Source organism: Zalophus californianus, chromosome 4 (genome assembly GCF_009762305.2).
Source record: "Zalophus californianus isolate mZalCal1 chromosome 4, mZalCal1.pri.v2, whole genome shotgun sequence".
Classification (NCBI taxonomy): domain Eukaryota; kingdom Metazoa; phylum Chordata; class Mammalia; order Carnivora; family Otariidae; genus Zalophus; species Zalophus californianus.
The window spans coordinates 50,870,299-50,890,688 of record NC_045598.1 but is presented as its reverse complement, the minus strand read 5'-3'; the positions used below and the strand labels follow the sequence as shown (position 1 = coordinate 50,890,688).

The window sequence follows — 20,390 nt, the reverse complement described above, 5'->3', positions numbered from 1 at the left end:
CAGGGAGACCCACTCATTGATATCACATTCTTCCTGAAGTGTAAACAACATTTTTACACTTTTCTTACCTAAGCAGCTATATTTATTAGAAATCCCTCACGTTAGAATTAGGATTAAAGAAATCCCTTTCTTGTAGAGACCTTTTAAACAGACCTAGTACCAGTTTAGCTAACGCAAATTTAGCTAGGGTTTGCATGAAAAAGCAGAATTCCACAGAAGGAAAAAATATATATATCTAGTAGAGCAAGATGAGTTTCAGGAATTTGAAAAAAAATTATCCATAATAGATTTATATCCACTATAGTAACTTTTGTTACTACGCCAGACTTCTTTTTCACCCATTTAGCCTGCTTTCCAGATATTTTTTATTATGAACTATTTGAGAGATATGGAAGAACACACAAGACAAAAATATAACTTGTGGTGCATGATAATAAAATGAACATCCATGAAACCAGCAATCAACTGAAAAGCTGGATGTCAATAGTTCTGTAGGCTCCCGCTGGGCCCCTTCCCCATCTCATCCCATCCCCCAGCCTTCCTCCCTAGGTAACTACTACTTTGTTTTCATTCTCCTCTTATCTTTAGAATTCTGTCAAATATATGTGTGCATTGGGATAAACTATCCCATTATGTTTGGTATCAAAGTTTATGTAAGTAGTAACATTCTACAACTTGATTTTTATATCGGTTGTATGTTTGAGGAATTCAACTATGTTATTGTAGTAGCCATAGTTGACTTTTTTCCTGTTGTGTAGTATTCGATTGTGTGACTATGCCACAATTTATTTATCCATTCTCCTGTCAATGAGCATTTCAATTATTCCCAGGTTTTTTTTCTTGTAACACATATCTATATATATCTTGTAGTAGACATGTGCACGTATTTCTCTATGTTATATATGTCAACTTAGCCAGATAATGCCAAATGGTTTTCCGAAGTGTTTATACTAGTTTATACCCACACAATGTATAAGAATTCCTTGTTCTTCTCAACCTCATCAACACTTGATATTGTCAAATTTTTAAACTTTAATTTTCCCTAAACCAGAAGATATAAAACAGTAACTGATGGGGCACCTGGCTGGCTCAGTCCACACAGCACGTGGCTCTTGATCATGGGGTTGTGAGTTTGAGTCCTACGCTGGGTGTAGAGATTGCTTAAATAAATAAACTTTTTTAAAAAATCTTAAAAAATAAACAAATGGCAACTCGCTGTGGTTTATATCTGTATTTTTCTAATAATTAATGAAGCTGAAGATCTTTTTTATATGCTAGTTTTCTTTTGGTATATTTTCTTTAATGATGTTTCTATCCAAGTCTTGTACCTAATTTTTTAAAAAATTGGGCTGTTTTCTTCCTATTATTATAAGACCTCCTAGATACTATATAGAAGTTTTCTTCAGGTATATTTTGCAAATATTTATCCTCTAGGGCTTCCCTTTTTATTTTCTTAACAATGTCTTCTGAAAAAAAATTTTAAACTTTGATGAATTCCAATTTATCATTCTTTTTCCTTTATGGTTCATACTTTTAGTGCTGTATCTAAGAAATTGTTACTTGACCTAAGGTCAAAAAGACTTTCTTCTGAAATTTTATAATTTCAGCACTTATATTTAGTTCTACTTTCTTTTTTAAAGGTTTTTATTTATTTGACAGAGAGACAGAGGTAGAGCCACAAGTAGGCAGAGCGACAGGGAGAAGCAGGCTCTCCGCTGAGCAGGGAGGCCGACTCAGGGCTTGATTCCAGGACCCTGGGATTATGATCTGAGCTGAAGGCAGCCGCTTAACTGACTGAGCCACCCAGGTGCCCCAGTTCTATTTTCTATTTTAAGTTAATTTTTGGATGTGGTGTGAGATAATAATTGAGATTATCCAATTTTGTATATAGATATTCCAGCACCATTCTTGGAAAAGACCATCTTTTCTCCTTTGAATTACCCTGGTACCTTAGTTAAAAATCAGTTAATTATATACATGTGGGTTTATTTCTGAACTTTTTTTTTCCTTCTGAACTCTATTAGTGAATTCTATTAATCTATATGTCTGAAGATACTTGCAAGTGATATATCTGAGAAAGGGTTAATATCCAAAATATATAAAGAACTTATACAACTCAACACCAAAAAACCCAAATAATCCAATTTAAAAATGGGCAAAAGACCTGAATAGACATTTTTCCAAAGAAGACATACAAATGGCCAACAGATACATGAAAAGATGCTCAGCATCACTATCACTACTCATCAGGGAAATGCAAATCAAAACCACAACAACATATCACCTTACACTTGTCAGAATGGTTAGTATAAAAAGACAAGAAATAACAGGTGTTAGCCAGGTTGCAGAGAAAAAAGAACCCCTGTACACTGTTGGTGGGAATGTAAACTGGTGTAGCCACTGTGGAAAACACTGTGGAAACAGAAGTTTCCTCAAAAAGTTAAAATTAGAAATACCATATGATCCAATGATCCCAGTGCTGGGTATTTACCCAAAGAAAATGAAAACTCTACTTTGAAAAGATATATGCACCCCTGTGTTTACTGCAGCATTATTTACAGTAGCCAAGATATGGAAGCCACCTAAGTGTCCATCGAAAGATGAATGGATAAAGAAAATGTGGTTATATATATGAGTGGGGCTGGGTGAGGATGGGCAAAATGAGTGAAGGGGAATGGGAGATATATGGTTCCAGTTATGGAATAAATAAGTCATGGGGATGAAAGACACAGCATAGGGAATACAGTCAAAAGTATCATAACAGTACTGTAGGGTGACAGACTACACTTGTGATAAGCATAACATAACCTATACAGTTGCTGAATCACTGTTGTACACCTGACACTAATGTAACATTGTGTCAACTATACATCAATTAAAAAATATATATCTGTCCTTACACCAATATCACATGATCTTGATTACTGTAGCTTTATAGTGAGTCTTGAAATCAAATAATGTCTGTCCTCTGAATTTGTTCTTCAAAGTTATTTTAACTATTCTAGAACTGCTTTGCATTTACATTTAAATTTGGAATCAAGTTGTTGATTTATAAAAACACAAAAAACACTGAGGAGACTTATCTCTTCAGAGCAGGTAAAGGACTGAAGAGCAGTAATGTGGTCAAATATTTGACAATCCTGTTATCTGTAGTATGTGAAAGATAGAAAATATACCTAATAAACTTGCCTTAACTTTACCTTCCATGTCTCTTCATTTCTTTATATTTTTTCATATGAATTTGACCTCCAGTATATATTCTACATAATTTATTCAGTCCTATCTTCCACTTAACCAATTCTCTCTTTAGCAGCTTCTAGTCTATTGATCCTAGCAATGAGTTTTTTATTTCCTTTATGATATTTTTAATTTCTTAAATACATATATATACACATATATATGTGTATATATATATAATATATATGTATGTGTATATATATATATATATATATGACACCTGGGTGGCGTAGTCGGTTAAGCATCTGCCTTCATCTCAGGTCATGATCCCAGGGTCCTGGGATCAAGCCCTGCGTCGGGCTCCCTGCTCAGCGGGGAGTCTGCTTCTCCCTCTCCCTCTGCCCCTCTCCCCTGCTTGTGTTCTCTCTCTCTCTCATGCTCTCTCTCAAATAAAAAAAATATTTAAAAAAAAGATATAGATCAATATATCTATATATATCTATAAATGCTTTAATCTGTCTGCATATGTTTTCCCTCATTATCTACATTTTAAACTTCATCTTTCATTTATTTAAACAGATACTGTTATTTAAAAAATTTTTAGACAGTAATTCTAATATCTGAAATCTTTCTTAGTCTGGTTCTATTGATTTTATTCTTTTCTGGTTGACCCTTGCTCATTGTGGCTTTTTCTTTGTGTGGGATTTTTTTTTTTTTTTTGTCTTTTTACGTTGTAAGCTCACATTTGTTGCAACTATACCTGTAGGAATATTTTGAGGTATGGGTTAAGGGTTCTTGTGGTAGGTAGAATAATGATCTCCCAAAGATGCTGATGTCCTATTGCCTGAAACCTATGAATATACTGTCTTACATGGAAAAAGGGACTTCACCGACATGATTAAGTTTAAGGACCTTGAGACGAAAAAATTATTTTGGATTGTCCAGTGGACCCAATATCATCACCTGAGTCCTTAATCCTGGAGAATTTTTCCCAGCTGTAGTGAGAGGAGCTATGGCTACAGAAGAGTCAGAGAGATGGAAAATTGCTGGCTTTGAAAATAGAAGAAGGGGGCTATGAACCACAGAATATGGTTAGCCCCTAGAAGCTGGAAAAGGCAAGGAATTGGATTCTTCCTTAGAATCTCCAGACAGGGGACACCTGGGTGGCTCAGTCGGTTAAGCATCTGCCTTCAGCTCAGGTCATGATCCTAGGGTCCTGGGATCGAGTCCCACATTGGGCTCCTTGCTCAGCGGGGAGCCTGCTTCTCCCTCTGCCTGCCACTCCCCCTGCTTGTACTGTCACTCTCTTTCTAGCAAATAAACAAAATCTTAAAAAAAAAAGAATCTCCAAACAGGAATGCTGATACTTTAAACTTAGCCCAGTGAGGCCCGTGTTGGACTTTTGACCTATACTGTAAAATAATAAATCTGTGTTGTGTTAAGCCACTGTATTTTTGGTAATTTGTTATAGCAGCCATAGAAAACTAATCCACATTTTTCCCCCAAGGAGGATATCTTCAATTTCTTGCTTATGCCCAGAGGCATTCCAGACCTGGGTCCATCTTAAATAATGATTTGAGAGGAGGAGAGGTTTGTAGTTTTTAGGATCTTCAGAATAAATGTAAATTCAGGCCAAAATCATGTGAGAGCTGGTCAATCACTAAACTTCTCATGGGAGACTTTTTTTTTAACCTCTCCAAACCCAAGCCAAAACAATGTTCCGGATTCTCTACCTTTGTGGAGAAGGTTCCCCCCACCCAGCTTCCTTCGATAGCCTTTCCAGTGTCCCAGATTTACTTAGAGTGGTCTCTGCTGTCTCCTTGCCCTGGGTGGGCCCAAGGCTTTCTTCCCAGGTCCCTCTGTGCAGTGACATCGCTGCCCGTGGCTCATGTGTGCCTCAGCCTATCGGAAGGCTTCGGCATTCACTTCCCTCAGTGATTTCATCTTTCCTTTCCTTAGTCTTATGCTCCCTCCCCGGCCTTCAGCTCCCATTTTATTACTGACTTCATCAGTTTTCTCTTTCCTTCTTGCAGCTCATCTAATCACGCAAAAGAGACTGAGAGAGTGGGTGCGTTTGTATTTTGTGGAGTAATTCTAGATGGTATCCAGCCGAAGAATTTCAGGATCTCTAGTCTTCCATGTTGCCAAAGTGGTCACATTTAACTTCTGAATCTGTCCGTTTCTCTCCATCTCTACAGCCTCAGTTCAGGCTGCATCCTCAAATTGCACACCTTCCTGCAAAGCTTCTCTTATTTAGTCTTCCCACCCTGATCCATCCTCTTCCTGCCATTAGACTTGTCTTTTTAACAGATTATCTGTGAACAGTAATGTCCTAGCTCCCATGTATGGTGTGCCATAAAGAGAGTTTTTCCCTGTTTCTCAGGTCTCATACGCCATCACTTCCGTCTTCCCACCCTACACTTCAAATACACCAAGCTGTTGGCAGTTTCCTCAACAGGCTATGCTCGCTCACAAATCTGTCTTTTCTGTACGAATTTCTTTGCTCAGATTCTCTTCTTTGGCTTCTTTTTTCCAATCCCATCTCTACCTGTTGTTAACTTTCAAAACTCCTTAACTTCAACACCTAGTTCAATCTTCTCCTTGATGCACCCTTCTTTAGCTTTTCCCTCCCCTGAGCACAATTTGCTCAGCCTTGATTGGCTGCTATGTTGCAGGCCCCTTGCTGGCCCAGGGGTTACAAAATAAATAAGACCAAGTTTCATCCTCAAGGGACTCATATTCCAGTAGAAGGACCCACCGAGTTGTGGGGTTAATCATGCCATCTTTCTGTTACCATCATAAACTAGTTGGTCTTATTATGGCACTTTACACTGGATGCTGAGTTCTTTGTACACATAGGTATCTGGGTTGTTTACATTTCCATTCCAAATTACCAAATTTTATTCTAGTTTTATACAAAGAGAGAGGAATAACTTATTTAAATATCTGCCTCCGTCACTAGGCCATGGACTCTTTTAGAAAATAAATCCTGTATGACTTATCTTTGTGTACGCCATAGGCACTTAATAAGTAAATGGACAAATGAATTAGTTCCCACTTGTTCTGACCTTCTGTCATTCGAATGTCACTTCTGCAGAAGCTCACACAGAATGAACTGTCGCCTCCTCTCTATTCTGGTTTTACTTCCTATAGACTTCCATTTTAACCTTTAACGTTTGATAATATATTTATATTGTGGCTCTCCATGGAGATACTTCTTTAAAACTCTGTATCCCCTGTGTCTCTGCCTGGCAAAAAGAAAGTGATTGATGAAGGGGGAATTGAAGTTTTTTATTCCAGCTCAAAAATGCAAGTCCATCAAGCTAGTCTTAGAAATGCCAATTGCTGAAATTACTCAAAGTTAAAGTAATTTAAATTTCATTTTATTTATTTGTTTTTTTAAAGATTTTGTTTGACAGAGAAAGAGAGAGACACAGCGAGAGAGGGGACACAAGCAGGGGGAGCGGGAGAGGGAGAAGCAGGCTTCCTGCTGAGCAGGGAGCCTGATTCGGGGCTCCATCCCAGGACCCTGGGATCACGATCTGAGCCGAAGGCAGATGCTTAAGGACTGAGCCACCCAGGCGCCCCTAAAGTCATTTAAATTTTAATAGTTAAAAGATAAAATTTTCTAGTTTAAAAGGGAGTATATTTGGCCAGTTAATGAATTAACTAGTTAAAAGTAAAAGGGAACTGGTTGGAAGTGTGTGCATAGGGTGGCGGTGTGCATTGGTTTAGGCTAGGAAAAAAACTGCAAAGGCTGTACCCATAGCAAAGTGACGAGGCTACAACAGACCAGTGATGAAGGGGAGTAAATCACTGAGGATGACTGTGTTTCTTTCCCACAGATTGCCTAAAGCCACAGGGAAAATGGTGGAAAATTCACCTTCGCCATTGCCAGAAAGAGCGATTTATGGCTTTGTTCTTTTCTTAAGCTCCCAATTTGGCTTCATCCTGTAACTCGTGTGGGCATTTATTCCTGAATCTTGGCTAAACTCCTTAGGATTAACCTATTGGCCTCAAAAATACTGGGCAGTTGCATTGCCCGTCTACTTCCTCATTACTATAGTAATTGGTTACATACTCTTATTTGGAAAAAACCTGATGAGTACCTATCCGTACCATGATGAGTACCACTCAACTCCATTCATATAATCACAGATAACTATGCTAAAAATCAACAGCAGAAGAAATACCAAGAAGAGGCCATCCCAGCATTAAGAGATATTCCTATTAGTGAAGTAAACCAAATGTTCTTCCTGGCAACTAAATAACTTTATGCCAAAAACTAAATTGTATGTAGACTAACACCGAGCATTTACTATAATTTTTTATATAATAATTTTGACCATAATTATTTTGACTCTCTCTCGTACCCGATATTGAAATGTAAACAAAGTAAGTTGATTCTTTTAGATTGTTATATTAATATTATAAAAGTTCTTGAGTATTAGTTATTAATGAACAGAATAAATAAAATACTGCATTACCATAAAAAAAAGTAAAAGGGAACTTTTCAAGTTTTAACTTTTTAACTAGCTAACTGAAATAAGTATCATCTAAGTTTCATCCGTCTGAAGGATCTCTGGAACAAGGAATGCCTTTAAGCCAAATTAAGACATTAGGACTCAGAATGCCTTTAAGTTTTTCCACAGTAGGTGGCGCTCACTTCATAGTGTTGACTGGTCTTTAAGCTTGCTGGTTTTCCAAAAGACTGACTTGGGGATGGAAAAGCGTGGTCCCCTGCATTCATTATGTATGCTGAGGGCAGAATATGTAATTGCTATGAGGATTAAAAAATAAGTATTGTTAATATTTTATCCAGCTTCTGTTGATTAGTACTTGGAACACTTTAGCAAGTTTCTTTGGCTGAGTGGCTTAATCAATAATCTGCTTAGAAGAGGGGAAGGTAAGAGTGGTAATTCACTAGGATATGAAGTTGTTTATTTTTAAAATTACTTATTTATTTACGTAATCTCTACACCCAATGTGGGGCTCGAACTCACAACCCCGAGATCAGGAGTCACATGCTCTCCAGGCTGAGCCAGCCAGGTGCCCAAGGACATGAAGTCATTTAATGGAGCATTTGAAAATTAGGCAGAGTTGCAGTTCTATAAAATGGAGATATTAATATTACTTTGCTCTATTTTATTTAAGCTTTTATATATTTATTTGACAGAGAGAGATAGCAAGAGAGGGAACAAAAGTAAGGGAGTGGGAAGAGGGAGAAGCAGGCTTCCCACCCAGCAGGGAGCCCGACGTGGGGCTCAGTCCCAGGACCCCAGGATCATGACCTGAGCCGAAGGCAGATGCTTAACGACTGAGCGACCCAGGCGTCCCTACTTCACTCTATTTTTAAAGCTAATGTTTGGGGCCCCTGGGTGGCTCAGTGGGTTAAGCGTCTGCCTTTGGCTCAGGTCATGATCCCAGGGTCGTGGGATCAGGCTCCCTGCTCCACAGAGAGCCTGCTTCTCCCTCTCCCTCTGCCTGCCAATCCCCCTGCTTGTGCTCGCTCTGTCAAATAAATAAATAAATAAAATCTTAAAAAAAAAAAAAGCTAATGTTTGTTGAGTGCTTACTACGTACCAGGCACTAGATTTAACCCTTCATGTGGATTATGTATTTAATCACCACAATCCTATGAGGTAGGAGCTTATCAGTTAAAAACTGATCCTTCCTCGGGGCACCTGGGTGGCTCAGTTGGTCAAGCGGCTGCCTTCGGCTCAGGTCATGATCCCAGGTCCTGGGATAGAGCCCCACATCTGGCTCCCTGCTCAGCAGAGAACCTGGTTCTCCCTCTCCTTCTGCCTGCCACTCTGCCTACTTGTGCTCTCTATCTCTCTGTCAAATAAATAAATAAAATCTTTTTTTTTAAGATTTTATTTATTTATTCATAAGAGAGCGAGAGAGAGAGGCAGAGGGAGAAGCAGGCTTCCTGCGGAGCAGGGAGCCTGATGCGGGGACTCAATCTCAGGACGTGGGTTCATGACCTGAGCCGAAGGCAACCATTTAACCGACTGAGCCACCCAGGTGCCCCTAAATAAATAAAATCTTTAAAAAAAATAAAAAGGGGCGCCTGGGTGGCTCAGTCGGCTAAGCGACCGCCATCGGCTCAGGTCATGATCCTGGAGTCCTGGAATCAAGTCCCGCATCGGGCTCCATGCTCACCGGGGAGCCTGCTTCTCCCTCTGACCCTCCCCCCCTCATGTACACTCTCTCTCTCTCTCATTCTCGCTCTCTCAAATACATCTTTTAAAAAAAAAGAAAAAACAAACAAACAAAAACTGATCCTTCCTCAAAACCCTACATCCCCCTCTAAATGCAGCCCTTCCCTTGCCTAGTCTTCCCAAACTCCTTGTTACTACTTATTGTCCCTGTGTCCTGTCTCTCACAGTTCTACTCCCTTCAATGTGGCTTCCACCCACTTCGCTCCATCAAACCATTTTCTCTAAGATAATTAGCAGCCTCCATGTTTTCTTCCTATGCTGAACCTCATTATTCACTCTTCCCTTGACTCTGATGGGCCCATGACACTTGGATCTTCAGCAAGTGCAGACAGGTGGGTTATGAATGCAGCTATGTTGGGGCTCTCGGGTGGCTCAGTCAGCTAAGCATCTGCCTTGGGCTCAGGTCATGATCCTGCGGTACTTGGATCGAGCCCCTGGTTGGGCTCCCTGCTCTGTGGAGAGTATGCTTCTCTCTCTCCTTCTCCCTCTCCCCTTCCCTGTGCACCCCTGTGCACCCCTGTGAGCACATGCACTCTCTCTCTCAAGTAAATAAATAAAATCTTTAAAAAAATAATGAATGCAGCTATGTTACAGAAGGAAAGGGAGAGTCAGAGCAATCCTTTGTTCCTTTTCTTCCAGTCCTTCCTTGCTCATCAGTAAGGTGAGGGCGAAGAGTGTTGGTAGAATGTGTGTGTATGGAGAAATAAAATAAAGCCAATTAAGCTAGTTTTGTGCAGCGTTTCCACTATTTTGGTAAGAACAAAATACATATTCATGTATGAGCTATGAAATATGAATTGGGTAATTTCAGTGACTCCACACAGGAGTTAAAAGTTCTTAAATTTGCATTTAAAACTGCCACTGCACAATATAAGATGAATGGTAAAATTCATGCTAATAATTTAAAATTTTAATATTTCTTTACTTAGAATGACATTAAATAGCAAATTAAAAGCACCATGGCAAGTTGAGAGAGAGACCTTGGAATAAAAAACATTACACGTTTAGTACCTTTAACAGCTCATTATCCTTACTTTTTGAACAAGGGGCCTTGCATTTTTATTTTGCACCAGCCCTGCAAATTACCTAGCTGGCCCTGGTCACAGCCCTGACTCAGGAGTGCTAAAATGTAGCTCTGATTTCTACAACTCAGTGTGATTTCTGACTCTGAACCCCTATTCTGCCTGATACAAAAACTTGATTGCTCCCATTCAGAGAAATTTAGTTTGATTCAGTAATTTCTTTGTTACCCTAGGTTCAGAATTCAGTTTTGGGTTCTATCCAACCCAGAACAGCATCCCTTGTCCCCCTAGGTTGGCACATAAGCATAGAGGGAAGGGGGTTTCTGGCTTGTTGCCATCCTTGGCCAGCACCAGCTTTTGATGTCAGTCCTTAGTCCCCTCTTTCCTGATGGGCCTCTGCACCCACTGCATTTGAGAACCACGTGCATGAGATGATAACTTAATTGGGGCTCTTTTCTGAGTTCTTGATTTATTTCACTCATTTGGTATGCACAATAATCCTATTAGGTCAGAACTATTATATCCATTTTACAGGTGAGAAACCAAGGCAAAGAGAGCCTAGGCAAATTGTCCAAGGTCACACAGCTCGGGAGTAGCAAACACACGGGCTCCAGAACCTGTTGTCTTCGTTACACACTGGACTCCCTCTTTCAACCTTGTGCTCCGCAAAGGCCCTACTTGGTCATGATAAATGTTTTTTGTTTTTGTTTTTCACTAATATAGTGTTAGATGGGATTTAAAAATTTTTTAATTTAATTTTTGACATTTATAAGAGAGATCAGCCTATCATTTTATTTTCTGATTTGAGTATCAGAGTTATGCTAGTCTCATAAAATGAGTTGGGTAGCTTTCCCTCTTCTTCTGGTCTGTGAAAAAATTTATAAGAGCTTTTTTTCCCCCCCTAACAAGTTTTAGAAGAGCTTGTCAGTTAAGCTGTCTGAGCTGGTGGCTTTTTGAGTGTGGAGAGACTTATTTAACCAGCAACCAGCAGCAGACATTGTGCACTAGATTTGAGGCTCATGCAGGGAGCGCTGACGGGCATCTGGCCCCTCCTGTCAAAGGTGCAGAGTACAGGTGACATAGGTGATGGCAGTGAAGTTTCTTCAAGAACCATCCCCTGGTGCGGTTAGGCATGTGTCCTGGTTGTATGGGCCCTGAACACTTCTCTGCTGGCAACATGGTCTAAGCCTGGCTCCCGGCCCTCCTGCAGAATCAAAGCACTACCTAATATCTTATTAGTTCTTTTCTGCTCAAATTAATGTGGGTAGATTCTGTTGTCTGTAACTAAGAATAAACTTTAAGATATAATACATGGTCGCTTTTTGTGTATTTATACTCTATTTAGTACTAGTTTTTACTCCACTTGAGCACTCATGTCTGATAGGAGTACGGTAAAATATAACATGCACAATATTGAAGGAGAAAAAGAAATCTGGAGGATTGACAAGACCCAACCTTATGACATACTGTAAAGCTACAGTAATGTCAATGCAGTATTGACCAAAAAACAAAACAAACCAAAAACAGATCAATGGAACAGAATAGAGAGCCCAGAAATAGACCCAAATAAATAATCAACTAATCTTTGACAAAAGAGCAAAGGCAAAAAATGGAGCAAAGATAGACTTTCTTTTTTTAAAGATTTTATTTATTTGACAGAGAGAGAGAGCACAAGCAGGGAGAGCAGCAGGCAGAGGCAGAAGCAGTTTCCCTTACTGAGCAGAGAGCCAGACATGGGGCTCGATCCCAGCACCCTGGGATCATGACCTGTGCTGAAGGCAGACGCTTAACCGACCAAGCCACCCAGGTGCTCCAAGATAGGCTTTTTAAAAAATATGTATTTATTTAAGTAATTTCCACACTCAATGTGGGGCTCGAACTCACAACCCCAAGATCAAGAGTCTCATGCTCCTCTGAGCCAGCCAGGCACCCCGCAAATATAACTTTTCAACAAATGGTAAACAACTGGACAACCACATGCAAAAAAAAAAAGGAATCTAGATTCAGAACTTCCTTACACTCTTCACAAGACTTAAAATGGACCAGAGACCTAAATGTAAAACACAAAAGTATAAAACTCCCAGAAGATAACATAGGAGAAAATTTAGATGACATCAGGTTTGGTGATGACTTTTTCAATGAAATGTCAAAGACACAATCCACGAAAGAAAGAACTGATAATCCGGACTTCATTAAAATTAGAATTTTTTTCTCTGCAAAAGAATGAAAAGACAGCCGTAGGTGAGGAGAAAATCTTTGCAAAAAACACATCTGATAAAGGACTGTTACCCAAAATATACAAAGAACTTTTAAAACTCAACAATAAAAACACAAACAACTTGATTAAAAAAAAATGAGCCAAAGACCTCAACAGACACCTCACCGAAGGAGATATACAGATGACGTCAACATAAGAAAAGATGCTCCACATCATATGTCATTAAAGAAATGCAAATTAAAATGACAATGGGATATCTCTACATACCTGTTACAACAGCCCAAGTCCAGAACACTGGGAACACCAAAATGCTGGTGAGGATGTGGAGTAAGAGGAACTCACATTCATTGCTGGTAGGAATGCACAATGGCATATTCACTTTAGGAGACAGGTGGTTTTTTTTACAAACACACTCCTACCATACAACCCAGTGGCCATGCTCCTTAGTATTTACCCAAGGGAGCTGAAAATTTATGTCCACCCCAAAACCTGCACACAACTGCCAAAACTTGGAAGCAACCAAAGATGTCCTTCAGTAGATGAATGAACAAACTGTGGCACATCCAGTCAGTGGAAAATTATTCACCATTAAAAAGAAAGGGACTATCATGCCATGAAAAGACATCAAGCAAACTTGAGTGTGTATTACAAAGTCAAAGAAACCAATCTGAAAATGCTACATACGGCACGACTCTTAACTATATTCCGGAAAAAGCAAAACTATGGAAACAGTCAAAAGATCAGTGGTTGCCAGGGGTTAGAGAGGAACGAAAGACGAACAGGTGGAGCACAGAGGATTTTTAGGGCAGTGAAACTACCCTGTATGATACCATAATGGGGGATACATGTCATTATACATTAGTCCAAACCCACAGAATGTACAATACCAAGAAAGAACCTAACGTACACGATGGACTCTGGGTGATAATGATGTGTCAGTGTAGGTTCATTGGTTGGAGAAAATGCAAAAAATGCACCAGTTTGGCAGGGGATGTTGATAATGGGGCAGGCTATGCCTGTGTGGGGCAGAGGGTGTATGGGAAAACTGTATACCTTCCATTCAGTTTTTCTGTGAACTTAAAACTGCCCTTAAAAATGAAGTCTATTTCAATATATATACATATTTATATAACACACTATGTTATAAAGTGCATTTAAGGCCACAATTTGGGGAGAGGAGGATTGTTCCTTTTATTATTTAGGAACTGCCCTTCTTTCTCACTACTTATTACTTTCAGCCTCAAATTCTATTTTATTTAATGACATTTTGCTACACTGGCTTATTTTGTATTACTGTTTATACTGGAATTAGCTTCACCTGCAAGAACTGAGACCCAAAATAGCATAACCTAAGTGAGGGAGGCGATTTTCCTCTCCTCAGTGGAAGTCCTGAGATAGGGCGGCCCGGAGCTGACACGGTGGCCCTGGTGCACGCGTCCTTGGGTACCTGGGTGTTCGAGCTTCGCTACTCGGTGGTCCACAGGGTGCGGCTCTCAGGCTCACGGTCCTTCCCACCCCCACCCCGCACAAGAAGCCTGCTCAGCATAATTTAAGCAGAAGCACTCACGCTGGCCGTGAGATCAACCCCCTGAGAGGTCAGACCTCGCTGTGTTCAAGATCGCGTCTGGGCCCTTCATCACCTCAGTTGTGCAGGGCAGCTCTCTAATATCAACCCCCACAACCGCTCAACTGCGCTCCTTCCGTCCATCCCTGACGTGGTCAGTTCTCCCCCTGTGCTCTCCCCGAACTCACAACTGTGCCATCTTCTCTTGAACCCAACCCTCCCTTCCCCCACCCCCGCCCCAACTGCCGTCCCATTTCTTTACTCATTCTTGCATCCAAATCCTTCAAAAAGTAGTGATTTTGCACTCTCCCCAATTCCCTCACCTTCCGTTCTCCAAACCCACTCCATTCAGGCTCTGTCCCACGTGACCCCTGAAACCTCTGAAATCCACTTTGTTAAATCCGGGGTGGATTCCCAGTCTCATCTGCTGGTAGATCCGCCTCTGGGGCCAAAAGCAGAGGAGCGTCCCCCATGGGGCCAGCACGGGAGAGCCTGCCTGACCTTGCCACACACATCAGTGCTCAGCCGCCAGGCCCATTTAGTTCTACCGACATCAGGTCTTACCAGTTAATTCTTAGAGGCTGCACGGTGGGGCCCTGTGTTTCTGACTGCCCACAGGGCTGCATGTACGGACACCGTCACTGGTGAACTCACCTGCCCTTCTCTCTGCAGAAAATATGCACACTGACCCGGTGACCTCAGCTGCGAGCACTCCAGGGAAGCCCAGCCTTTCGGAGGCTCCCCCTCCGCCCAGGTGATGGAGTCAAGGCTACGCAGGGGGCGGAGGCAGGGGGGATGCGAAGGAAAGACGAATTGTTTTCACCAATCTGGCTCACAGCACAAAATTTAAGAGGGCTTAACACTTACAGATCCTGTGCGTTTGGAATTTGCAATAATCTGAGCATGAGAGCTGTGAGCTTCTCTTTTCAGGCTCTGCGCTTTAAAAGCATTAATCAAGTAAAATGAGAGTTGCCCAGCTGAGACCACTTAAAACCCATTCTTTATCTCACTCAGTTCCCACCCAGACTCTGGGTCACTCCTGGCTTCAGGTCTGAGGACTCTAAGGAGCTTTTACCAAAACTCTAGTTGCCTAAGAATACGGTTCTGAGGGGCGCCTGGGTGGCTCAGTCGTTAAGCGTCTGCCTTCGGCTCAGGTCATGATCCCAGGGTCCTGGGATGGAGCCCCGCATCGGAGCAGGAAGCCTGCTTCTCCCTCTGCCTGCCGCTCACCCTGCTTATTCTCGCTCTCTCTCTCTCTCTCTGTCAAATTAATAAATAAAATCTTGAAAAAAAAATACAGTTCTGAGTCCTGAGCCTGACTTTCATGACCCTTCATTGGCTGAGAGCTAGCTCTGTGCTAGGCTGTTTCAGGGGCTGGGATACAAATGTAAATGAGACATGCTTTCCTGTCCCCTGCTCCCCAAAACACAGCCTCAAGGATATTCAAATAAGCTGATACATGCAGTGATAGACACAGGCATGGAATATGTTATTTGCCAGAGAGAAGGGCCCATGTGTGGACCTTGCAGCCTCCTCTCCTCCCACAAAAGGCGTACCTCTGATGCGGCCGGTTTGCTTTCTCCCGAGGTCATTCTCAGTGGCTTGCGGATGGTGGCCTTCCTGCGGGGCCTCACATGGTCTTTCTTGTATGCACGCGTCTGGCATCTTCCCTCTTTGTGCTCTACTGATCTCTTCTTAGAACACCAGTCAGCTTGGGTTAGAGCCTCCCCTAATGACCTCATTTTACCTTAATTACCTCTTTAAAGGCCCTATCTCTAAATATAGTCACATTCTGAAGTACTGAGGGTTAGGGCTTTGACATATGCATTTTGGGCGGAGGGAGACATAATTCAGCCATAAAGGTGCTCAAGAGAGATTTTTAAAAATTTTGTATTTATTCCTTTAAAGAGATTTTTTAAATGAATGAATAAAGCATTAGATATTAACAGATGAACTAGACATCCCCTAAATACATTTATACTAATAGACTTTAAAAAAATTCTCCCAGGTGCTTGGGTGGCTCAGTTGGTTAACCATCTGCCTTCAGCTCAGGTCATGATCCCAAGGTCCTGGGATGAGTCCCACATCAGGCTCCCTGATCCCTGGAGAGTCTGCTTCTCCCTCCCCCCTGCCCCTACCGGTCACAAAAATAAATTTAAAAAAATCTTTAAAAAAACATTAAAAAATAAAAAATAAAAAAATTCTCCCAGTATTATCTGCCAGGAGGCACAAGGGTATAGCAATGAGGAGAAAAAACACACAAACCCACATGATGTAAGGTTAATGACATCATCACTTACCATCTGTATTTGTGGAAATCTTTAGGGCTTACAATGACATTGTTTGGATTCATCCTCACCAAAGCACAATCCACCTTACATTAATTCTCTCTTTGGGTTTGATGATAAACCATGGGGAGCCCCCATATCAGTCCCTGGACATATTTCAGAGGCTTTATGTTTTCCTATGGGATGTAAATGTTGCCTTGTGAGTACAGGATCCCATGGTTCCCTGTGTACACATTTAATTTTTGGAATTGGTCAATCAAGTTAGGCTCATCTAAATTCAAAATCAAATTTCATACTGTCATCTAGGGTGGACCCAAAGGTGGTGGGAGGTTCATTTTTTTTTTAACAATATCTTCCTCAGGGGCTGGTCTTCAGGTATCAGCTCTTAGCATTCCAGTTTTACAAAATAAATTTCTACTGTCCTTCTAAAGTTCACTTTATAGTTACGTAGCTTCCCCATAAAACATTCTGGCTCTATGTTCTATCACAGTTCATACAGGTAGACTTATACACACTACTCATTGACCCAATACAAGTCTTTCTTAGGACTCTTCTGTAGCATGTGGAATGGACTGAGGTGACCTGTGAGCCTACCCTTTGTTCATCCCAAAAGCAACACTCTCCAGAAGGCTATGGGGTTCCAGTCATTACACTCTTGTTCTACTTTAGACCCTGCTGAAAAGTAGTGTCATTGTGGGGGTGGGGGAGAGGGGTAGTGAATACAGCAATCACATAGGCACATGATTTCATAAGGATTCTATCATAAAACAAGGTATATAGTTTCCCACCAAAACCTTTTCAAACTCCTGAGATTAATCCCATCTGGCACTGTGAGCAGTTTTCCACAGTCCATAGATGAGCTTGGGCAGGAACAACTGAGTAGCCATCATTCATCCATGGGTCAGCTATCAAGACCCATGAGGTTACAGTGCTCCAAGAATAAACTTACCACCCACCCTATGTGTGCCACCAGAATGGTACTCCAAAGTGGGCTTTTGGCTAAGAAATCTTAGCATCATAAGGGGCCTTCAGCTGGAGCTTCCGGTTTCCCATTCTGTTCAATTTTCACCAGGAAAAATACCAGGACATTCTAACAAGTATTTCCATAAATGAGAGATATACCCTTTCAAAGAAAGTAAATTCCATGGTTGTAAGTGGTAAATAATATGGTTGAACAAGGGTTGACAAACTATGACCTGCAGGCCAAATTTGCCGGCTGCCTGTTTTTATAAAGTTGTTTTTGGAACACAACTATATTCATTCATCCATGAATTGTCTATTGCTTCTTTTGCACTACAAACACTAAACTGAGCAGTTATGACAGAGACCAACTGTCCCACAAAGCTTAAAATACTTATTGTCTGGACCTTGACAAAGTTTGCTGATCTCGTGGTTTGATCACACCTTGATCTCTTTCTTCTAACAAGTAATGGATTCAAGCTACCCAATGTTTTACCCCAGGGCTCCCAACTTTGCCTTTGACAGCTGATTATGTGCAATTACTCTCAGTCAATTTTTACTATAATATTTTCTACAGTGGCGGTATAGTTGATTATTAGGGTCCTCAGGGCACACTCACGGAATACACACTTATAATGGAAGGAATCCACTCATTAGCACTAAGAGGTTGTTCCAGGCAACTGATAAGAATACAATGAGTCTCAGAAAAATAAAATAGAATGAAAATAGAAAGGGAGGCAAACCATAAGAGATGCTGAACTCTAGGAAACAAACTGAGGGTTGCTGGAGGGGAGGTGGTTGGGAGGAAGGGATAATTGGGTGATGGGCATTAAGGAGGGCACTTGATGTAATGAGCACTGGCTGTTATAGGCAACTGATGAATCACTAAATTCTACCCCTGAAACTAATAATACAGTATATGTTAACTAAATTGAATTTAAATAAGGAATTTTTAAAAAGATTAAAAAAAATACAATGAGTCTCACCAAGTTGGTCCTGGAAGCAAGTATAGCTCATCCCTCATCTTATGGCCAGATGAAATTCATATACAAATTTTTTCCTCTGTCTCTGGTTTTTATAGATCTAGACAATTACTATTACATAACTCTAGGGTACCTGGCTTTTACCTCCACTTCCTGGGCCATGACTATTGAAGGGTTCCGAAAAGAGACTGTTTTGTAGGAATTATTTTTCTAATCATGAACACAATAGAAAACAATCCACTTTTCCATCTGACTCAAATATTATCAAATAAAATATATTAAAAAGTCTATTATGAGGACAACAGTAATCAAAACCAACTTTCTCTAGAACAGTATTTCCTCAATCTTTTTTTTTTTTTTTTGCTATTGCCCTTCTAAGGAATCTTTTTTGACAAATTTTTCAAATCACTCTTCTCTCCATAAAATTTTATCATAAATGTACTATATATCTGTTTATGTACTATGCCTTTTGGAGAACCATGAACCATTATAACATCTAAGATTTTGTCACCCCCATTTGAGAACACATGTTCTATCACAATTATCCAACATGACATCATTTTTTAATCCATAGTCCCATTTTTTTTAAAAGATTTTATTTATTTGACAGAGAGACAGAGAGAGAGCACAAGTAGGCAAAGCGGCAGGCAGAGAGAAAGGGAGAAACAGGCTCTTGCTGAGCAGGGAGCCTGATGCGGGGCTCGATCCCAGGACGCTGGGATCATGACCTGAGCCAAAGGCAGCCGCTTAACCGACTGAGCCACCCAGGCGCCCTCATAGTCCGTTTTTTAATCTGGCCTCAGGAATGCAGTTGATACTGTGGCTCCCTTCTTGGGCCAAAGTGCTCACTACACTTGCCCCTTTTGGGTGATTGGCCAGGGACTGGTGTGGGCTGGAAACCCCTTGTATATAATAGGGGCCAGGGCTACTGTCAGAGCACCATTAACAGCTTCTTATCAGGTCTTTGTTCATTTAACTCCACCTTGAGATCTTGCCAATCATCTTTGTTTACCAGATCTACTTGACTCACTATCAGTTAAACAATACTGGGGGTTGATCAGGGGTTGGCGTTAAATACAATATGATTGAGAGTATTTCCTGTATGAAATTGAGGCTATAAATTCTTGTCAGGAAAAAATCAGAACCAGCACATACCCCAAGGCAATTTCCTTGAGGGCACCTCTTGGTCAGTCTAGGATTCCTAACCCCAAAGTAGAGCTAATCCAGCATAAGAGCTCTTGTGGTAAGTCTAGAAAGGAATCAGTCCACAGGTGACTAGGAGGACAGAGAGATTCAGGAGATTCAGGAGAGATGTTACAAAGAAAACATAAAGCACATAAATTGCCTCATTTGTTTAACCATCTTGAGAAGAGATTTATACTTCAGTCCCAAAGTTTGTATGTGACATAGTGATGGTTATCTAAAAAACTCAGAAAACAGAACCAAGGAATTACTGGGGTGCCTGTGTGTCTCAATTGGTTAAGCATCTACTTTCGGTTCAGGTCATGATCCCAGAGTCCTGGGATCGAGCCCCGTGTTGGCCTCCCTGCTGAGCAGGGAGCCTGCTTCTCCCTCTGCTCCCTGCTTGTGCTCTCTCTCACTTTCTCTGTCACTATCTCTGTCTCTCAAATAAATAGTAAAAAATATATAAAATCTTTAAAAAAAAACCAAGGCAATTACTAACTTGACAGAAAACAAAAAGCTGTACAAAAAGTAATCATAGCACACTGCATTGTTCAACTTGGAATAATATATACTTCTAATAATGTTAACATTGAGTATTAATGTTAGGCTGGAATATATTTTTATTTTTAGTATTTCCATATTCTAATCTCTTCCTCTAGGAATACTTGAATATATAATTTAGCACTTGTTGATGTTTCTTATATAGAAATTATGTAGACTGGCCATTTATTCTTACCACCACCCTATGAGTCACCGTGATCATTTAACT

The 20,390-nt window shown here is 40.7% G+C and overlaps 1 pseudogene; it reads left to right on the top strand.

Annotated features, from left to right (window-relative positions):
- Positions 1–7,466, top strand: part of LOC113937185 — a 38,511-nt pseudogene extending 31,045 nt beyond the window's left edge.
- The last annotated feature ends 12,924 nt before the right edge of the window (positions 7,467–20,390 follow it).